General features: G+C 53.8%; 23 non-coding genes across 23 annotated transcripts; 12 read left to right on the plus strand and 11 right to left on the minus strand.

Moving 5' to 3' along the window:
• Positions 1-25: 25 nt before the first annotated feature.
• On the plus strand, positions 26-98 carry TRNAR-ACG (transfer RNA arginine (anticodon ACG)). Its single transcript has one exon. It is a non-coding gene; the product is annotated as a tRNA-Arg (tRNA).
• A 505-nt stretch (positions 99-603) lies between these two features.
• TRNAE-UUC (transfer RNA glutamic acid (anticodon UUC)) lies at positions 604-675 on the minus strand. Its single transcript has one exon. It is a non-coding gene; the product is annotated as a tRNA-Glu (tRNA).
• Positions 676-1,409: 734 nt separating this feature from the next.
• On the plus strand, positions 1,410-1,482 carry TRNAR-ACG (transfer RNA arginine (anticodon ACG)). Its single transcript has one exon. It is a non-coding gene; the product is annotated as a tRNA-Arg (tRNA).
• Positions 1,483-1,987: 505 nt separating this feature from the next.
• On the minus strand, positions 1,988-2,059 carry TRNAE-UUC (transfer RNA glutamic acid (anticodon UUC)). Its single transcript has one exon. It is a non-coding gene; the product is annotated as a tRNA-Glu (tRNA).
• A 734-nt stretch (positions 2,060-2,793) lies between these two features.
• Positions 2,794-2,866, plus strand: TRNAR-ACG (transfer RNA arginine (anticodon ACG)). The gene has a single exon. It is a non-coding gene; the product is annotated as a tRNA-Arg (tRNA).
• Positions 2,867-3,371: 505 nt separating this feature from the next.
• TRNAE-UUC (transfer RNA glutamic acid (anticodon UUC)) lies at positions 3,372-3,443 on the minus strand. The gene has a single exon. It is a non-coding gene; the product is annotated as a tRNA-Glu (tRNA).
• Positions 3,444-4,177: 734 nt separating this feature from the next.
• TRNAR-ACG (transfer RNA arginine (anticodon ACG)) lies at positions 4,178-4,250 on the plus strand. Its single transcript has one exon. It is a non-coding gene; the product is annotated as a tRNA-Arg (tRNA).
• Positions 4,251-4,755: 505 nt separating this feature from the next.
• Positions 4,756-4,827, minus strand: TRNAE-UUC (transfer RNA glutamic acid (anticodon UUC)). Its single transcript has one exon. It is a non-coding gene; the product is annotated as a tRNA-Glu (tRNA).
• Positions 4,828-5,561: 734 nt separating this feature from the next.
• Positions 5,562-5,634, plus strand: TRNAR-ACG (transfer RNA arginine (anticodon ACG)). The gene has a single exon. It is a non-coding gene; the product is annotated as a tRNA-Arg (tRNA).
• A 505-nt stretch (positions 5,635-6,139) lies between these two features.
• On the minus strand, positions 6,140-6,211 carry TRNAE-UUC (transfer RNA glutamic acid (anticodon UUC)). The gene has a single exon. It is a non-coding gene; the product is annotated as a tRNA-Glu (tRNA).
• Positions 6,212-6,945: 734 nt separating this feature from the next.
• On the plus strand, positions 6,946-7,018 carry TRNAR-ACG (transfer RNA arginine (anticodon ACG)). Its single transcript has one exon. It is a non-coding gene; the product is annotated as a tRNA-Arg (tRNA).
• Positions 7,019-7,523: 505 nt separating this feature from the next.
• TRNAE-UUC (transfer RNA glutamic acid (anticodon UUC)) lies at positions 7,524-7,595 on the minus strand. The gene has a single exon. It is a non-coding gene; the product is annotated as a tRNA-Glu (tRNA).
• A 734-nt stretch (positions 7,596-8,329) lies between these two features.
• Positions 8,330-8,402, plus strand: TRNAR-ACG (transfer RNA arginine (anticodon ACG)). Its single transcript has one exon. It is a non-coding gene; the product is annotated as a tRNA-Arg (tRNA).
• A 505-nt stretch (positions 8,403-8,907) lies between these two features.
• On the minus strand, positions 8,908-8,979 carry TRNAE-UUC (transfer RNA glutamic acid (anticodon UUC)). Its single transcript has one exon. It is a non-coding gene; the product is annotated as a tRNA-Glu (tRNA).
• A 734-nt stretch (positions 8,980-9,713) lies between these two features.
• TRNAR-ACG (transfer RNA arginine (anticodon ACG)) lies at positions 9,714-9,786 on the plus strand. Its single transcript has one exon. It is a non-coding gene; the product is annotated as a tRNA-Arg (tRNA).
• A 505-nt stretch (positions 9,787-10,291) lies between these two features.
• Positions 10,292-10,363, minus strand: TRNAE-UUC (transfer RNA glutamic acid (anticodon UUC)). The gene has a single exon. It is a non-coding gene; the product is annotated as a tRNA-Glu (tRNA).
• A 734-nt stretch (positions 10,364-11,097) lies between these two features.
• TRNAR-ACG (transfer RNA arginine (anticodon ACG)) lies at positions 11,098-11,170 on the plus strand. Its single transcript has one exon. It is a non-coding gene; the product is annotated as a tRNA-Arg (tRNA).
• A 505-nt stretch (positions 11,171-11,675) lies between these two features.
• TRNAE-UUC (transfer RNA glutamic acid (anticodon UUC)) lies at positions 11,676-11,747 on the minus strand. The gene has a single exon. It is a non-coding gene; the product is annotated as a tRNA-Glu (tRNA).
• Positions 11,748-12,481: 734 nt separating this feature from the next.
• Positions 12,482-12,554, plus strand: TRNAR-ACG (transfer RNA arginine (anticodon ACG)). Its single transcript has one exon. It is a non-coding gene; the product is annotated as a tRNA-Arg (tRNA).
• A 505-nt stretch (positions 12,555-13,059) lies between these two features.
• Positions 13,060-13,131, minus strand: TRNAE-UUC (transfer RNA glutamic acid (anticodon UUC)). The gene has a single exon. It is a non-coding gene; the product is annotated as a tRNA-Glu (tRNA).
• A 734-nt stretch (positions 13,132-13,865) lies between these two features.
• TRNAR-ACG (transfer RNA arginine (anticodon ACG)) lies at positions 13,866-13,938 on the plus strand. The gene has a single exon. It is a non-coding gene; the product is annotated as a tRNA-Arg (tRNA).
• A 505-nt stretch (positions 13,939-14,443) lies between these two features.
• TRNAE-UUC (transfer RNA glutamic acid (anticodon UUC)) lies at positions 14,444-14,515 on the minus strand. Its single transcript has one exon. It is a non-coding gene; the product is annotated as a tRNA-Glu (tRNA).
• Positions 14,516-15,248: 733 nt separating this feature from the next.
• On the plus strand, positions 15,249-15,321 carry TRNAR-ACG (transfer RNA arginine (anticodon ACG)). Its single transcript has one exon. It is a non-coding gene; the product is annotated as a tRNA-Arg (tRNA).
• The last annotated feature ends 431 nt before the right edge of the window (positions 15,322-15,752 follow it).

Raw genomic sequence — 15,752 nt, forward strand, 5'->3', positions numbered from 1 at the left:
GATAGGGGTATGCGCAGACCCACGAGGGCCAGTGGCGCAATGGATAACGCGTCTGACTACGGATCAGAAGATTGTAGGTTCGACTCCTACCTGGCTCGGGGAAGCGCGTTTTGTTTTTAATTTAACCCCAATTGTGATTGCGTAGTCTCTGTCTTCTCCCTAGCCTTGGCCGAGGTACTGAACGCTTAACACTCGAGGTCAGCGGAAATGACGGTCTGTCAGGGCGCCCTTCTTTCCTCTGGCCTTTAACGTCTTGCAGCAACGGTTTCAATGCAAGGCGGCCTGTTTTCCAAATGTGGTCCCACCGTTGCTCTCTTGACGGGGGGTGCGGGGGACACGTCACGCCTCAAAGGTGGGTGCAGACGAGATCTCGGGTATGAAAGCCGCAGACATTGGTATGCACCTCATACCCAAGCCGCTTGTAGTCGGCCCTTCTTCTTGCAAGTCCAGCCCTCATACTGAGGAATCGGGAGCCTGAAACACGGACAGACTGCATGGGGCCGCCGGGGCCCCAAGGGAAACAATGTGGGGAAATTCAGGCTTTTCTCAAAATGTAAATGCAACAGAAACGGAATCGGGAGTTCTATGTAGAAAAGGCTAGTCTTCCCATACCGGGAGTCGAACCCGGGCCGCCTGGGTGAAAACCAGGAATCCTAACCGCTAGACCATATGGGAGGCTGTCAGCAAGAAGCAGGTTATGGAGATCCTGAGAGCAGTGCCCCATGGGTCCACCACTGGCAGGATGCTTGAGAAGCTTGACCGGTGGTGTCCCACGCAAATGACCGAGATGCACTTTCAGTGGCAGAAATCAAGCTTTACGCTGCTCTGGTATTGAGCTGTCATTGCTTACAGTGGCTAAGCAAAGCACAATACCAAGACCAATCTAAAAATGACTAGCTTGAGAGAACACGCAAGAACCAAGGGCAGCGGTTCGAGCCCTATCAGGGATGGACGGTCCCCTTTTGCTAAAATGGGCAAGAGAGTCTGCAGTTCCTCTCGGAGGCGCGTGAGTGCTGGGGCACGCCTCATTAACCCTTTGCTGCCCGTCTTGCCACCTGAAACCTGCCCCTTGCCCCCAAAGTGCAGCATTGGCTGGGGGCAAATATCTGCAGCCTATTGGCAGGCTGGAGAAGAGTCCCTGTGGCGCTCCTGAAGTGTGTGGGGAAGTAAGCCCCTGACCGATTGACCCCACCCCCCCAACCCCAATAAATGAAGGCAAATCCTGCTTTGCAATTGCTGCCAACTTTTCAGGGCCTTCCTTTCTAGATAGGACTGGAAGATGAAGCGGCTTGAGAGTCAGCTCCGAAATGAAGAGTAGCATTATTTTCTAAAGAGCTGTGTAATGTGGGGAGGGGGCAAGCACAGCACCTCCCTTTTGTGGAAGGATAGGGGTATGCGCAGACCCACGAGGGCCAGTGGCGCAATGGATAACGCGTCTGACTACGGATCAGAAGATTGTAGGTTCGACTCCTACCTGGCTCGGGGAAGCGCGTTTTGTTTTTAATTTAACCCCAATTGTGATTGCGTAGTCTCTGTCTTCTCCCTAGCCTTGGCCGAGGTACTGAACGCTTAACACTCGAGGTCAGCGGAAATGACGGTCTGTCAGGGCGCCCTTCTTTCCTCTGGCCTTTAACGTCTTGCAGCAACGGTTTCAATGCAAGGCGGCCTGTTTTCCAAATGTGGTCCCACCGTTGCTCTCTTGACGGGGGGTGCGGGGGACACGTCACGCCTCAAAGGTGGGTGCAGACGAGATCTCGGGTATGAAAGCCGCAGACATTGGTATGCACCTCATACCCAAGCCGCTTGTAGTCGGCCCTTCTTCTTGCAAGTCCAGCCCTCATACTGAGGAATCGGGAGCCTGAAACACGGACAGACTGCATGGGGCCGCCGGGGCCCCAAGGGAAACAATGTGGGGAAATTCAGGCTTTTCTCAAAATGTAAATGCAACAGAAACGGAATCGGGAGTTCTATGTAGAAAAGGCTAGTCTTCCCATACCGGGAGTCGAACCCGGGCCGCCTGGGTGAAAACCAGGAATCCTAACCGCTAGACCATATGGGAGGCTGTCAGCAAGAAGCAGGTTATGGAGATCCTGAGAGCAGTGCCCCATGGGTCCACCACTGGCAGGATGCTTGAGAAGCTTGACCGGTGGTGTCCCACGCAAATGACCGAGATGCACTTTCAGTGGCAGAAATCAAGCTTTACGCTGCTCTGGTATTGAGCTGTCATTGCTTACAGTGGCTAAGCAAAGCACAATACCAAGACCAATCTAAAAATGACTAGCTTGAGAGAACACGCAAGAACCAAGGGCAGCGGTTCGAGCCCTATCAGGGATGGACGGTCCCCTTTTGCTAAAATGGGCAAGAGAGTCTGCAGTTCCTCTCGGAGGCGCGTGAGTGCTGGGGCACGCCTCATTAACCCTTTGCTGCCCGTCTTGCCACCTGAAACCTGCCCCTTGCCCCCAAAGTGCAGCATTGGCTGGGGGCAAATATCTGCAGCCTATTGGCAGGCTGGAGAAGAGTCCCTGTGGCGCTCCTGAAGTGTGTGGGGAAGTAAGCCCCTGACCGATTGACCCCACCCCCCCAACCCCAATAAATGAAGGCAAATCCTGCTTTGCAATTGCTGCCAACTTTTCAGGGCCTTCCTTTCTAGATAGGACTGGAAGATGAAGCGGCTTGAGAGTCAGCTCCGAAATGAAGAGTAGCATTATTTTCTAAAGAGCTGTGTAATGTGGGGAGGGGGCAAGCACAGCACCTCCCTTTTGTGGAAGGATAGGGGTATGCGCAGACCCACGAGGGCCAGTGGCGCAATGGATAACGCGTCTGACTACGGATCAGAAGATTGTAGGTTCGACTCCTACCTGGCTCGGGGAAGCGCGTTTTGTTTTTAATTCAACCCCAATTGTGATTGCGTAGTCTCTGTCTTCTCCCTAGCCTTGGCCGAGGTACTGAACGCTTAACACTCGAGGTCAGCGGAAATGACGGTCTGTCAGGGCGCCCTTCTTTCCTCTGGCCTTTAACGTCTTGCAGCAACGGTTTCAATGCAAGGCGGCCTGTTTTCCAAATGTGGTCCCACCGTTGCTCTCTTGACGGGGGGTGCGGGGGACACGTCACGCCTCAAAGGTGGGTGCAGACGAGATCTCGGGTATGAAAGCCGCAGACATTGGTATGCACCTCATACCCAAGCCGCTTGTAGTCGGCCCTTCTTCTTGCAAGTCCAGCCCTCATACTGAGGAATCGGGAGCCTGAAACACGGACAGACTGCATGGGGCCGCCGGGGCCCCAAGGGAAACAATGTGGGGAAATTCAGGCTTTTCTCAAAATGTAAATGCAACAGAAACGGAATCGGGAGTTCTATGTAGAAAAGGCTAGTCTTCCCATACCGGGAGTCGAACCCGGGCCGCCTGGGTGAAAACCAGGAATCCTAACCGCTAGACCATATGGGAGGCTGTCAGCAAGAAGCAGGTTATGGAGATCCTGAGAGCAGTGCCCCATGGGTCCACCACTGGCAGGATGCTTGAGAAGCTTGACCGGTGGTGTCCCACGCAAATGACCGAGATGCACTTTCAGTGGCAGAAATCAAGCTTTACGCTGCTCTGGTATTGAGCTGTCATTGCTTACAGTGGCTAAGCAAAGCACAATACCAAGACCAATCTAAAAATGACTAGCTTGAGAGAACACGCAAGAACCAAGGGCAGCGGTTCGAGCCCTATCAGGGATGGACGGTCCCCTTTTGCTAAAATGGGCAAGAGAGTCTGCAGTTCCTCTCGGAGGCGCGTGAGTGCTGGGGCACGCCTCATTAACCCTTTGCTGCCCGTCTTGCCACCTGAAACCTGCCCCTTGCCCCCAAAGTGCAGCATTGGCTGGGGGCAAATATCTGCAGCCTATTGGCAGGCTGGAGAAGAGTCCCTGTGGCGCTCCTGAAGTGTGTGGGGAAGTAAGCCCCTGACCGATTGACCCCACCCCCCCAACCCCAATAAATGAAGGCAAATCCTGCTTTGCAATTGCTGCCAACTTTTCAGGGCCTTCCTTTCTAGATAGGACTGGAAGATGAAGCGGCTTGAGAGTCAGCTCCGAAATGAAGAGTAGCATTATTTTCTAAAGAGCTGTGTAATGTGGGGAGGGGGCAAGCACAGCACCTCCCTTTTGTGGAAGGATAGGGGTATGCGCAGACCCACGAGGGCCAGTGGCGCAATGGATAACGCGTCTGACTACGGATCAGAAGATTGTAGGTTCGACTCCTACCTGGCTCGGGGAAGCGCGTTTTGTTTTTAATTTAACCCCAATTGTGATTGCGTAGTCTCTGTCTTCTCCCTAGCCTTGGCCGAGGTACTGAACGCTTAACACTCGAGGTCAGCGGAAATGACGGTCTGTCAGGGCGCCCTTCTTTCCTCTGGCCTTTAACGTCTTGCAGCAACGGTTTCAATGCAAGGCGGCCTGTTTTCCAAATGTGGTCCCACCGTTGCTCTCTTGACGGGGGATGCGGGGGACACGTCACGCCTCAAAGGTGGGTGCAGACGAGATCTCGGGTATGAAAGCCGCAGACATTGGTATGCACCTCATACCCAAGCCGCTTGTAGTCGGCCCTTCTTCTTGCAAGTCCAGCCCTCATACTGAGGAATCGGGAGCCTGAAACACGGACAGACTGCATGGGGCCGCCGGGGCCCCAAGGGAAACAATGTGGGGAAATTCAGGCTTTTCTCAAAATGTAAATGCAACAGAAACGGAATCGGGAGTTCTATGTAGAAAAGGCTAGTCTTCCCATACCGGGAGTCGAACCCGGGCCGCCTGGGTGAAAACCAGGAATCCTAACCGCTAGACCATATGGGAGGCTGTCAGCAAGAAGCAGGTTATGGAGATCCTGAGAGCAGTGCCCCATGGGTCCACCACTGGCAGGATGCTTGAGAAGCTTGACCGGTGGTGTCCCACGCAAATGACCGAGATGCACTTTCAGTGGCAGAAATCAAGCTTTACGCTGCTCTGGTATTGAGCTGTCATTGCTTACAGTGGCTAAGCAAAGCACAATACCAAGACCAATCTAAAAATGACTAGCTTGAGAGAACACGCAAGAACCAAGGGCAGCGGTTCGAGCCCTATCAGGGATGGACGGTCCCCTTTTGCTAAAATGGGCAAGAGAGTCTGCAGTTCCTCTCGGAGGCGCGTGAGTGCTGGGGCACGCCTCATTAACCCTTTGCTGCCCGTCTTGCCACCTGAAACCTGCCCCTTGCCCCCAAAGTGCAGCATTGGCTGGGGGCAAATATCTGCAGCCTATTGGCAGGCTGGAGAAGAGTCCCTGTGGCGCTCCTGAAGTGTGTGGGGAAGTAAGCCCCTGACCGATTGACCCCACCCCCCCAACCCCAATAAATGAAGGCAAATCCTGCTTTGCAATTGCTGCCAACTTTTCAGGGCCTTCCTTTCTAGATAGGACTGGAAGATGAAGCGGCTTGAGAGTCAGCTCCGAAATGAAGAGTAGCATTATTTTCTAAAGAGCTGTGTAATGTGGGGAGGGGGCAAGCACAGTACCTCCCTTTTGTGGAAGGATAGGGGTATGCGCAGACCCACGAGGGCCAGTGGCGCAATGGATAACGCGTCTGACTACGGATCAGAAGATTGTAGGTTCGACTCCTACCTGGCTCGGGGAAGCGCGTTTTGTTTTTAATTTAACCCCAATTGTGATTGCGTAGTCTCTGTCTTCTCCCTAGCCTTGGCCGAGGTACTGAACGCTTAACACTCGAGGTCAGCGGAAATGACGGTCTGTCAGGGCGCCCTTCTTTCCTCTGGCCTTTAACGTCTTGCAGCAACGGTTTCAATGCAAGGCGGCCTGTTTTCCAAATGTGGTCCCACCGTTGCTCTCTTGACGGGGGATGCGGGGGACACGTCACGCCTCAAAGGTGGGTGCAGACGAGATCTCGGGTATGAAAGCCGCAGACATTGGTATGCACCTCATACCCAAGCCGCTTGTAGTCGGCCCTTCTTCTTGCAAGTCCAGCCCTCATACTGAGGAATCGGGAGCCTGAAACACGGACAGACTGCATGGGGCCGCCGGGGCCCCAAGGGAAACAATGTGGGGAAATTCAGGCTTTTCTCAAAATGTAAATGCAACAGAAACGGAATCGGGAGTTCTATGTAGAAAAGGCTAGTCTTCCCATACCGGGAGTCGAACCCGGGCCGCCTGGGTGAAAACCAGGAATCCTAACCGCTAGACCATATGGGAGGCTGTCAGCAAGAAGCAGGTTATGGAGATCCTGAGAGCAGTGCCCCATGGGTCCACCACTGGCAGGATGCTTGAGAAGCTTGACCGGTGGTGTCCCACGCAAATGACCGAGATGCACTTTCAGTGGCAGAAATCAAGCTTTACGCTGCTCTGGTATTGAGCTGTCATTGCTTACAGTGGCTAAGCAAAGCACAATACCAAGACCAATCTAAAAATGACTAGCTTGAGAGAACACGCAAGAACCAAGGGCAGCGGTTCGAGCCCTATCAGGGATGGACGGTCCCCTTTTGCTAAAATGGGCAAGAGAGTCTGCAGTTCCTCTCGGAGGCGCGTGAGTGCTGGGGCACGCCTCATTAACCCTTTGCTGCCCGTCTTGCCACCTGAAACCTGCCCCTTGCCCCCAAAGTGCAGCATTGGCTGGGGGCAAATATCTGCAGCCTATTGGCAGGCTGGAGAAGAGTCCCTGTGGCGCTCCTGAAGTGTGTGGGGAAGTAAGCCCCTGACCGATTGACCCCACCCCCCCAACCCCAATAAATGAAGGCAAATCCTGCTTTGCAATTGCTGCCAACTTTTCAGGGCCTTCCTTTCTAGATAGGACTGGAAGATGAAGCGGCTTGAGAGTCAGCTCCGAAATGAAGAGTAGCATTATTTTCTAAAGAGCTGTGTAATGTGGGGAGGGGGCAAGCACAGCACCTCCCTTTTGTGGAAGGATAGGGGTATGCGCAGACCCACGAGGGCCAGTGGCGCAATGGATAACGCGTCTGACTACGGATCAGAAGATTGTAGGTTCGACTCCTACCTGGCTCGGGGAAGCGCGTTTTGTTTTTAATTTAACCCCAATTGTGATTGCGTAGTCTCTGTCTTCTCCCTAGCCTTGGCCGAGGTACTGAACGCTTAACACTCGAGGTCAGCGGAAATGACGGTCTGTCAGGGCGCCCTTCTTTCCTCTGGCCTTTAACGTCTTGCAGCAACGGTTTCAATGCAAGGCGGCCTGTTTTCCAAATGTGGTCCCACCGTTGCTCTCTTGACGGGGGGTGCGGGGGACACGTCACGCCTCAAAGGTGGGTGCAGACGAGATCTCGGGTATGAAAGCCGCAGACATTGGTATGCACCTCATACCCAAGCCGCTTGTAGTCGGCCCTTCTTCTTGCAAGTCCAGCCCTCATACTGAGGAATCGGGAGCCTGAAACACGGACAGACTGCATGGGGCCGCCGGGGCCCCAAGGGAAACAATGTGGGGAAATTCAGGCTTTTCTCAAAATGTAAATGCAACAGAAACGGAATCGGGAGTTCTATGTAGAAAAGGCTAGTCTTCCCATACCGGGAGTCGAACCCGGGCCGCCTGGGTGAAAACCAGGAATCCTAACCGCTAGACCATATGGGAGGCTGTCAGCAAGAAGCAGGTTATGGAGATCCTGAGAGCAGTGCCCCATGGGTCCACCACTGGCAGGATGCTTGAGAAGCTTGACCGGTGGTGTCCCACGCAAATGACCGAGATGCACTTTCAGTGGCAGAAATCAAGCTTTACGCTGCTCTGGTATTGAGCTGTCATTGCTTACAGTGGCTAAGCAAAGCACAATACCAAGACCAATCTAAAAATGACTAGCTTGAGAGAACACGCAAGAACCAAGGGCAGCGGTTCGAGCCCTATCAGGGATGGACGGTCCCCTTTTGCTAAAATGGGCAAGAGAGTCTGCAGTTCCTCTCGGAGGCGCGTGAGTGCTGGGGCACGCCTCATTAACCCTTTGCTGCCCGTCTTGCCACCTGAAACCTGCCCCTTGCCCCCAAAGTGCAGCATTGGCTGGGGGCAAATATCTGCAGCCTATTGGCAGGCTGGAGAAGAGTCCCTGTGGCGCTCCTGAAGTGTGTGGGGAAGTAAGCCCCTGACCGATTGACCCCACCCCCCCAACCCCAATAAATGAAGGCAAATCCTGCTTTGCAATTGCTGCCAACTTTTCAGGGCCTTCCTTTCTAGATAGGACTGGAAGATGAAGCGGCTTGAGAGTCAGCTCCGAAATGAAGAGTAGCATTATTTTCTAAAGAGCTGTGTAATGTGGGGAGGGGGCAAGCACAGCACCTCCCTTTTGTGGAAGGATAGGGGTATGCGCAGACCCACGAGGGCCAGTGGCGCAATGGATAACGCGTCTGACTACGGATCAGAAGATTGTAGGTTCGACTCCTACCTGGCTCGGGGAAGCGCGTTTTGTTTTTAATTTAACCCCAATTGTGATTGCGTAGTCTCTGTCTTCTCCCTAGCCTTGGCCGAGGTACTGAACGCTTAACACTCGAGGTCAGCGGAAATGACGGTCTGTCAGGGCGCCCTTCTTTCCTCTGGCCTTTAACGTCTTGCAGCAACGGTTTCAATGCAAGGCGGCCTGTTTTCCAAATGTGGTCCCACCGTTGCTCTCTTGACGGGGGGTGCGGGGGACACGTCACGCCTCAAAGGTGGGTGCAGACGAGATCTCGGGTATGAAAGCCGCAGACATTGGTATGCACCTCATACCCAAGCCGCTTGTAGTCGGCCCTTCTTCTTGCAAGTCCAGCCCTCATACTGAGGAATCGGGAGCCTGAAACACGGACAGACTGCATGGGGCCGCCGGGGCCCCAAGGGAAACAATGTGGGGAAATTCAGGCTTTTCTCAAAATGTAAATGCAACAGAAACGGAATCGGGAGTTCTATGTAGAAAAGGCTAGTCTTCCCATACCGGGAGTCGAACCCGGGCCGCCTGGGTGAAAACCAGGAATCCTAACCGCTAGACCATATGGGAGGCTGTCAGCAAGAAGCAGGTTATGGAGATCCTGAGAGCAGTGCCCCATGGGTCCACCACTGGCAGGATGCTTGAGAAGCTTGACCGGTGGTGTCCCACGCAAATGACCGAGATGCACTTTCAGTGGCAGAAATCAAGCTTTACGCTGCTCTGGTATTGAGCTGTCATTGCTTACAGTGGCTAAGCAAAGCACAATACCAAGACCAATCTAAAAATGACTAGCTTGAGAGAACACGCAAGAACCAAGGGCAGCGGTTCGAGCCCTATCAGGGATGGACGGTCCCCTTTTGCTAAAATGGGCAAGAGAGTCTGCAGTTCCTCTCGGAGGCGCGTGAGTGCTGGGGCACGCCTCATTAACCCTTTGCTGCCCGTCTTGCCACCTGAAACCTGCCCCTTGCCCCCAAAGTGCAGCATTGGCTGGGGGCAAATATCTGCAGCCTATTGGCAGGCTGGAGAAGAGTCCCTGTGGCGCTCCTGAAGTGTGTGGGGAAGTAAGCCCCTGACCGATTGACCCCACCCCCCCAACCCCAATAAATGAAGGCAAATCCTGCTTTGCAATTGCTGCCAACTTTTCAGGGCCTTCCTTTCTAGATAGGACTGGAAGATGAAGCGGCTTGAGAGTCAGCTCCGAAATGAAGAGTAGCATTATTTTCTAAAGAGCTGTGTAATGTGGGGAGGGGGCAAGCACAGCACCTCCCTTTTGTGGAAGGATAGGGGTATGCGCAGACCCACGAGGGCCAGTGGCGCAATGGATAACGCGTCTGACTACGGATCAGAAGATTGTAGGTTCGACTCCTACCTGGCTCGGGGAAGCGCGTTTTGTTTTTAATTTAACCCCAATTGTGATTGCGTAGTCTCTGTCTTCTCCCTAGCCTTGGCCGAGGTACTGAACGCTTAACACTCGAGGTCAGCGGAAATGACGGTCTGTCAGGGCGCCCTTCTTTCCTCTGGCCTTTAACGTCTTGCAGCAACGGTTTCAATGCAAGGCGGCCTGTTTTCCAAATGTGGTCCCACCGTTGCTCTCTTGACGGGGGGTGCGGGGGACACGTCACGCCTCAAAGGTGGGTGCAGACGAGATCTCGGGTATGAAAGCCGCAGACATTGGTATGCACCTCATACCCAAGCCGCTTGTAGTCGGCCCTTCTTCTTGCAAGTCCAGCCCTCATACTGAGGAATCGGGAGCCTGAAACACGGACAGACTGCATGGGGCCGCCGGGGCCCCAAGGGAAACAATGTGGGGAAATTCAGGCTTTTCTCAAAATGTAAATGCAACAGAAACGGAATCGGGAGTTCTATGTAGAAAAGGCTAGTCTTCCCATACCGGGAGTCGAACCCGGGCCGCCTGGGTGAAAACCAGGAATCCTAACCGCTAGACCATATGGGAGGCTGTCAGCAAGAAGCAGGTTATGGAGATCCTGAGAGCAGTGCCCCATGGGTCCACCACTGGCAGGATGCTTGAGAAGCTTGACCGGTGGTGTCCCACGCAAATGACCGAGATGCACTTTCAGTGGCAGAAATCAAGCTTTACGCTGCTCTGGTATTGAGCTGTCATTGCTTACAGTGGCTAAGCAAAGCACAATACCAAGACCAATCTAAAAATGACTAGCTTGAGAGAACACGCAAGAACCAAGGGCAGCGGTTCGAGCCCTATCAGGGATGGACGGTCCCCTTTTGCTAAAATGGGCAAGAGAGTCTGCAGTTCCTCTCGGAGGCGCGTGAGTGCTGGGGCACGCCTCATTAACCCTTTGCTGCCCGTCTTGCCACCTGAAACCTGCCCCTTGCCCCCAAAGTGCAGCATTGGCTGGGGGCAAATATCTGCAGCCTATTGGCAGGCTGGAGAAGAGTCCCTGTGGCGCTCCTGAAGTGTGTGGGGAAGTAAGCCCCTGACCGATTGACCCCACCCCCCCAACCCCAATAAATGAAGGCAAATCCTGCTTTGCAATTGCTGCCAACTTTTCAGGGCCTTCCTTTCTAGATAGGACTGGAAGATGAAGCGGCTTGAGAGTCAGCTCCGAAATGAAGAGTAGCATTATTTTCTAAAGAGCTGTGTAATGTGGGGAGGGGGCAAGCACAGCACCTCCCTTTTGTGGAAGGATAGGGGTATGCGCAGACCCACGAGGGCCAGTGGCGCAATGGATAACGCGTCTGACTACGGATCAGAAGATTGTAGGTTCGACTCCTACCTGGCTCGGGGAAGCGCGTTTTGTTTTTAATTTAACCCCAATTGTGATTGCGTAGTCTCTGTCTTCTCCCTAGCCTTGGCCGAGGTACTGAACGCTTAACACTCGAGGTCAGCGGAAATGACGGTCTGTCAGGGCGCCCTTCTTTCCTCTGGCCTTTAACGTCTTGCAGCAACGGTTTCAATGCAAGGCGGCCTGTTTTCCAAATGTGGTCCCACCGTTGCTCTCTTGACGGGGGGTGCGGGGGACACGTCACGCCTCAAAGGTGGGTGCAGACGAGATCTCGGGTATGAAAGCCGCAGACATTGGTATGCACCTCATACCCAAGCCGCTTGTAGTCGGCCCTTCTTCTTGCAAGTCCAGCCCTCATACTGAGGAATCGGGAGCCTGAAACACGGACAGACTGCATGGGGCCGCCGGGGCCCCAAGGGAAACAATGTGGGGAAATTCAGGCTTTTCTCAAAATGTAAATGCAACAGAAACGGAATCGGGAGTTCTATGTAGAAAAGGCTAGTCTTCCCATACCGGGAGTCGAACCCGGGCCGCCTGGGTGAAAACCAGGAATCCTAACCGCTAGACCATATGGGAGGCTGTCAGCAAGAAGCAGGTTATGGAGATCCTGAGAGCAGTGCCCCATGGGTCCACCACTGGCAGGATGCTTGAGAAGCTTGACCGGTGGTGTCCCACGCAAATGACCGAGATGCACTTTCAGTGGCAGAAATCAAGCTTTACGCTGCTCTGGTATTGAGCTGTCATTGCTTACAGTGGCTAAGCAAAGCACAATACCAAGACCAATCTAAAAATGACTAGCTTGAGAGAACACGCAAGAACCAAGGGCAGCGGTTCGAGCCCTATCAGGGATGGACGGTCCCCTTTTGCTAAAATGGGCAAGAGAGTCTGCAGTTCCTCTCGGAGGCGCGTGAGTGCTGGGGCACGCCTCATTAACCCTTTGCTGCCCGTCTTGCCACCTGAAACCTGCCCCTTGCCCCCAAAGTGCAGCATTGGCTGGGGGCAAATATCTGCAGCCTATTGGCAGGCTGGAGAAGAGTCCCTGTGGCGCTCCTGAAGTGTGTGGGGAAGTAAGCCCCTGACCGATTGACCCCACCCCCCCAACCCCAATAAATGAAGGCAAATCCTGCTTTGCAATTGCTGCCAACTTTTCAGGGCCTTCCTTTCTAGATAGGACTGGAAGATGAAGCGGCTTGAGAGTCAGCTCCGAAATGAAGAGTAGCATTATTTTCTAAAGAGCTGTGTAATGTGGGGAGGGGGCAAGCACAGCACCTCCCTTTTGTGGAAGGATAGGGGTATGCGCAGACCCACGAGGGCCAGTGGCGCAATGGATAACGCGTCTGACTACGGATCAGAAGATTGTAGGTTCGACTCCTACCTGGCTCGGGGAAGCGCGTTTTGTTTTTAATTTAACCCCAATTGTGATTGCGTAGTCTCTGTCTTCTCCCTAGCCTTGGCCGAGGTACTGAACGCTTAACACTCGAGGTCAGCGGAAATGACGGTCTGTCAGGGCGCCCTTCTTTCCTCTGGCCTTTAACGTCTTGCAGCAACGGTTTCAATGCAAGGCGGCCTGTTTTCCAAATGTGGTCCCACCGTTGCTCTCTTGACGGGGGATGCGGGGGACACGTCACGCCTCAAAGGTGGGTGCAGACGAGATCTCGGGTATGAAAGCCGCAGACATTGGTATGCACCTCATACCCAAGCCGCTTGTAGTCGGCCCTTCTTCTTGCAAGTCCAGCCCTCATACTGAGGAATCGGGAGCCTGAAACACGGACAGACTGCATGGGGCCGCCGGGGCCCCAAGGGAAACAATGTGGGGAAATTCAGGCTTTTCTCAAAATGTAAATGCAACAGAAACGGAATCGGGAGTTCTATGTAGAAAAGGCTAGTCTTCCCATACCGGGAGTCGAACCCGGGCCGCCTGGGTGAAAACCAGGAATCCTAACCGCTAGACCATATGGGAGGCTGTCAGCAAGAAGCAGGTTATGGAGATCCTGAGAGCAGTGCCCCATGGGTCCACCACTGGCAGGGTGCTTGGGAAGCTTGACCGGTGGTGTCCCACGCAAATGACCGAGATGCACTTTCAGTGGCAGAAATCAAGCTTTACGCTGCTCTGGTATTGAGCTGTCATTGCTTACAGTGGCTAAGCAAAGCACAATACCAAGACCAATCTAAAAATGACTAGCTTGAGAGAACACGCAAGAACCAAGGGCAGCGGTTCGAGCCCTATCAGGGATGGACGGTCCCCTTTTGCTAAAATGGGCAAGAGAGTCTGCAGTTCCTCTCGGAGGCGCGTGAGTGCTGGGGCACGCCTCATTAACCCTTTGCTGCCCGTCTTGCCACCTGAAACCTGCCCCTTGCCCCCAAAGTGCAGCATTGGCTGGGGGCAAATATCTGCAGCCTATTGGCAGGCTGGAGAAGAGTCCCTGTGGCGCTCCTGAAGTGTGTGGGGAAGTAAGCCCCTGACCGATTGACCCCACCCCCCCAACCCCAATAAATGAAGGCAAATCCTGCTTTGCAATTGCTGCCAACTTTTCAGGGCCTTCCTTTCTAGATAGGACTGGAAGATGAAGCGGCTTGAGAGTCAGCTCCGAAATGAAGAGTAGCATTATTTTCTAAAGAGCTGTGTAATGTGGGGAGGGGGCAAGCACAGCACCTCCCTTTTGTGGAAGGATAGGGGTATGCGCAGACCCACGAGGGCCAGTGGCGCAATGGATAACGCGTCTGACTACGGATCAGAAGATTGTAGGTTCGACTCCTACCTGGCTCGGGGAAGCGCGTTTTGTTTTTAATTTAACCCCAATTGTGATTGCGTAGTCTCTGTCTTCTCCCTAGCCTTGGCCGAGGTACTGAACGCTTAACACTCGAGGTCAGCGGAAATGACGGTCTGTCAGGGCGCCCTTCTTTCCTCTGGCCTTTAACGTCTTGCAGCAACGGTTTCAATGCAAGGCGGCCTGTTTTCCAAATGTGGTCCCACCGTTGCTCTCTTGACGGGGGGTGCGGGGGACACGTCACGCCTCAAAGGTGGGTGCAGACGAGATCTCGGGTATGAAAGCCGCAGACATTGGTATGCACCTCATACCCAAGCCGCTTGTAGTCGGCCCTTCTTCTTGCAAGTCCAGCCCTCATACTGAGGAATCGGGAGCCTGAAACACGGACAGACTGCATGGGGCCGCCGGGGCCCCAAGGGAAACAATGTGGGGAAATTCAGGCTTTTCTCAAAATGTAAATGCAACAGAAACGGAATCGGGAGTTCTATGTAGAAAAGGCTAGTCTTCCCATACCGGGAGTCGAACCCGGGCCGCCTGGGTGAAAACCAGGAATCCTAACCGCTAGACCATATGGGAGGCTGTCAGCAAGAAGCAGGTTATGGAGATCCTGAGAGCAGTGCCCCATGGGTCCACCACTGGCAGGATGCTTGAGAAGCTTGACCGGTGGTGTCCCACGCAAATGACCGAGATGCACTTTCAGTGGCAGAAATCAAGCTTTACGCTGCTCTGGTATTGAGCTGTCATTGCTTACAGTGGCTAAGCAAAGCACAATACCAAGACCAATCTAAAAATGACTAGCTTGAGAGAACACGCAAGAACCAAGGGCAGCGGTTCGAGCCCTATCAGGGATGGACGGTCCCCTTTTGCTAAAATGGGCAAGAGAGTCTGCAGTTCCTCTCGGAGGCGCGTGAGTGCTGGGGCACGCCTCATTAACCCTTTGCTGCCCGTCTTGCCACCTGAAACCTGCCCCTTGCCCCCAAAGTGCAGCATTGGCTGGGGGCAAATATCTGCAGCCTATTGGCAGGCTGGAGAAGAGTCCCTGCGGCGCTCCTGAAGTGTGTGGGGAAGTAAGCCCCTGACCGATTGACCCCACCCCCCCAACCCCAATAAATGAAGGCAAATCCTGCTTTGCAATTGCTGCCAACTTTTCAGGGCCTTCCTTTCTAGATAGACTGGAAGATGAAGCGGCTTGAGAGTCAGCTCCGAAATGAAGAGTAGCATTATTTTCTAAAGAGCTGTGTAATGTGGGGAGGGGGCAAGCACAGCACCTCCCTTTTGTGGAAGGATAGGGGTATGCGCAGACCCACGAGGGCCAGTGGCGCAATGGATAACGCATCTGACTACGGATCAGAAGATTGTAGGTTCGACTCCTACCTGGCTCGGGGAAGCGCGTTTTGTTTTTAATTTAACCCCAATTGTGATTGCGTAGTCTCTGTCTTCTCCCTAGCCTTGGCCGAGGTACTGAACGCTTAACACTCGAGGTCAGCGGAAATGACGGTCTGTCAGGGCGCCCTTCTTTCCTCTGGCCTTTAACGTCTTGCAGCAACGGTTTCAATGCAAGGCGGCCTGTTTTCCAAATGTGGTCCCACCGTTGCTCTCTTGACGGGGGGTGCGGGGGACACGTCACGCCTCAAAGGTGGGTGCAGACGAGATCTCGGGTATGAAAGCCGCAGACATTGGTATGCACCTCATACCCAAGCCGCTTGTAGTCGGCCCTTCTTCTTGCAAGTCCAGCCCTCATACTGAGGAATCGGGAGCCTGAAACACGGACAGACTGCATGGGGCCGCCGGGGCCCCAAGGGAAACAATGTGG

This window comes from Ambystoma mexicanum, chromosome 4p, assembly GCF_040938575.1.
Source record: "Ambystoma mexicanum isolate Mex_15411 chromosome 4p, UKY_AmexF1_1, whole genome shotgun sequence".
Taxonomy (NCBI): domain Eukaryota; kingdom Metazoa; phylum Chordata; class Amphibia; order Caudata; family Ambystomatidae; genus Ambystoma; species Ambystoma mexicanum.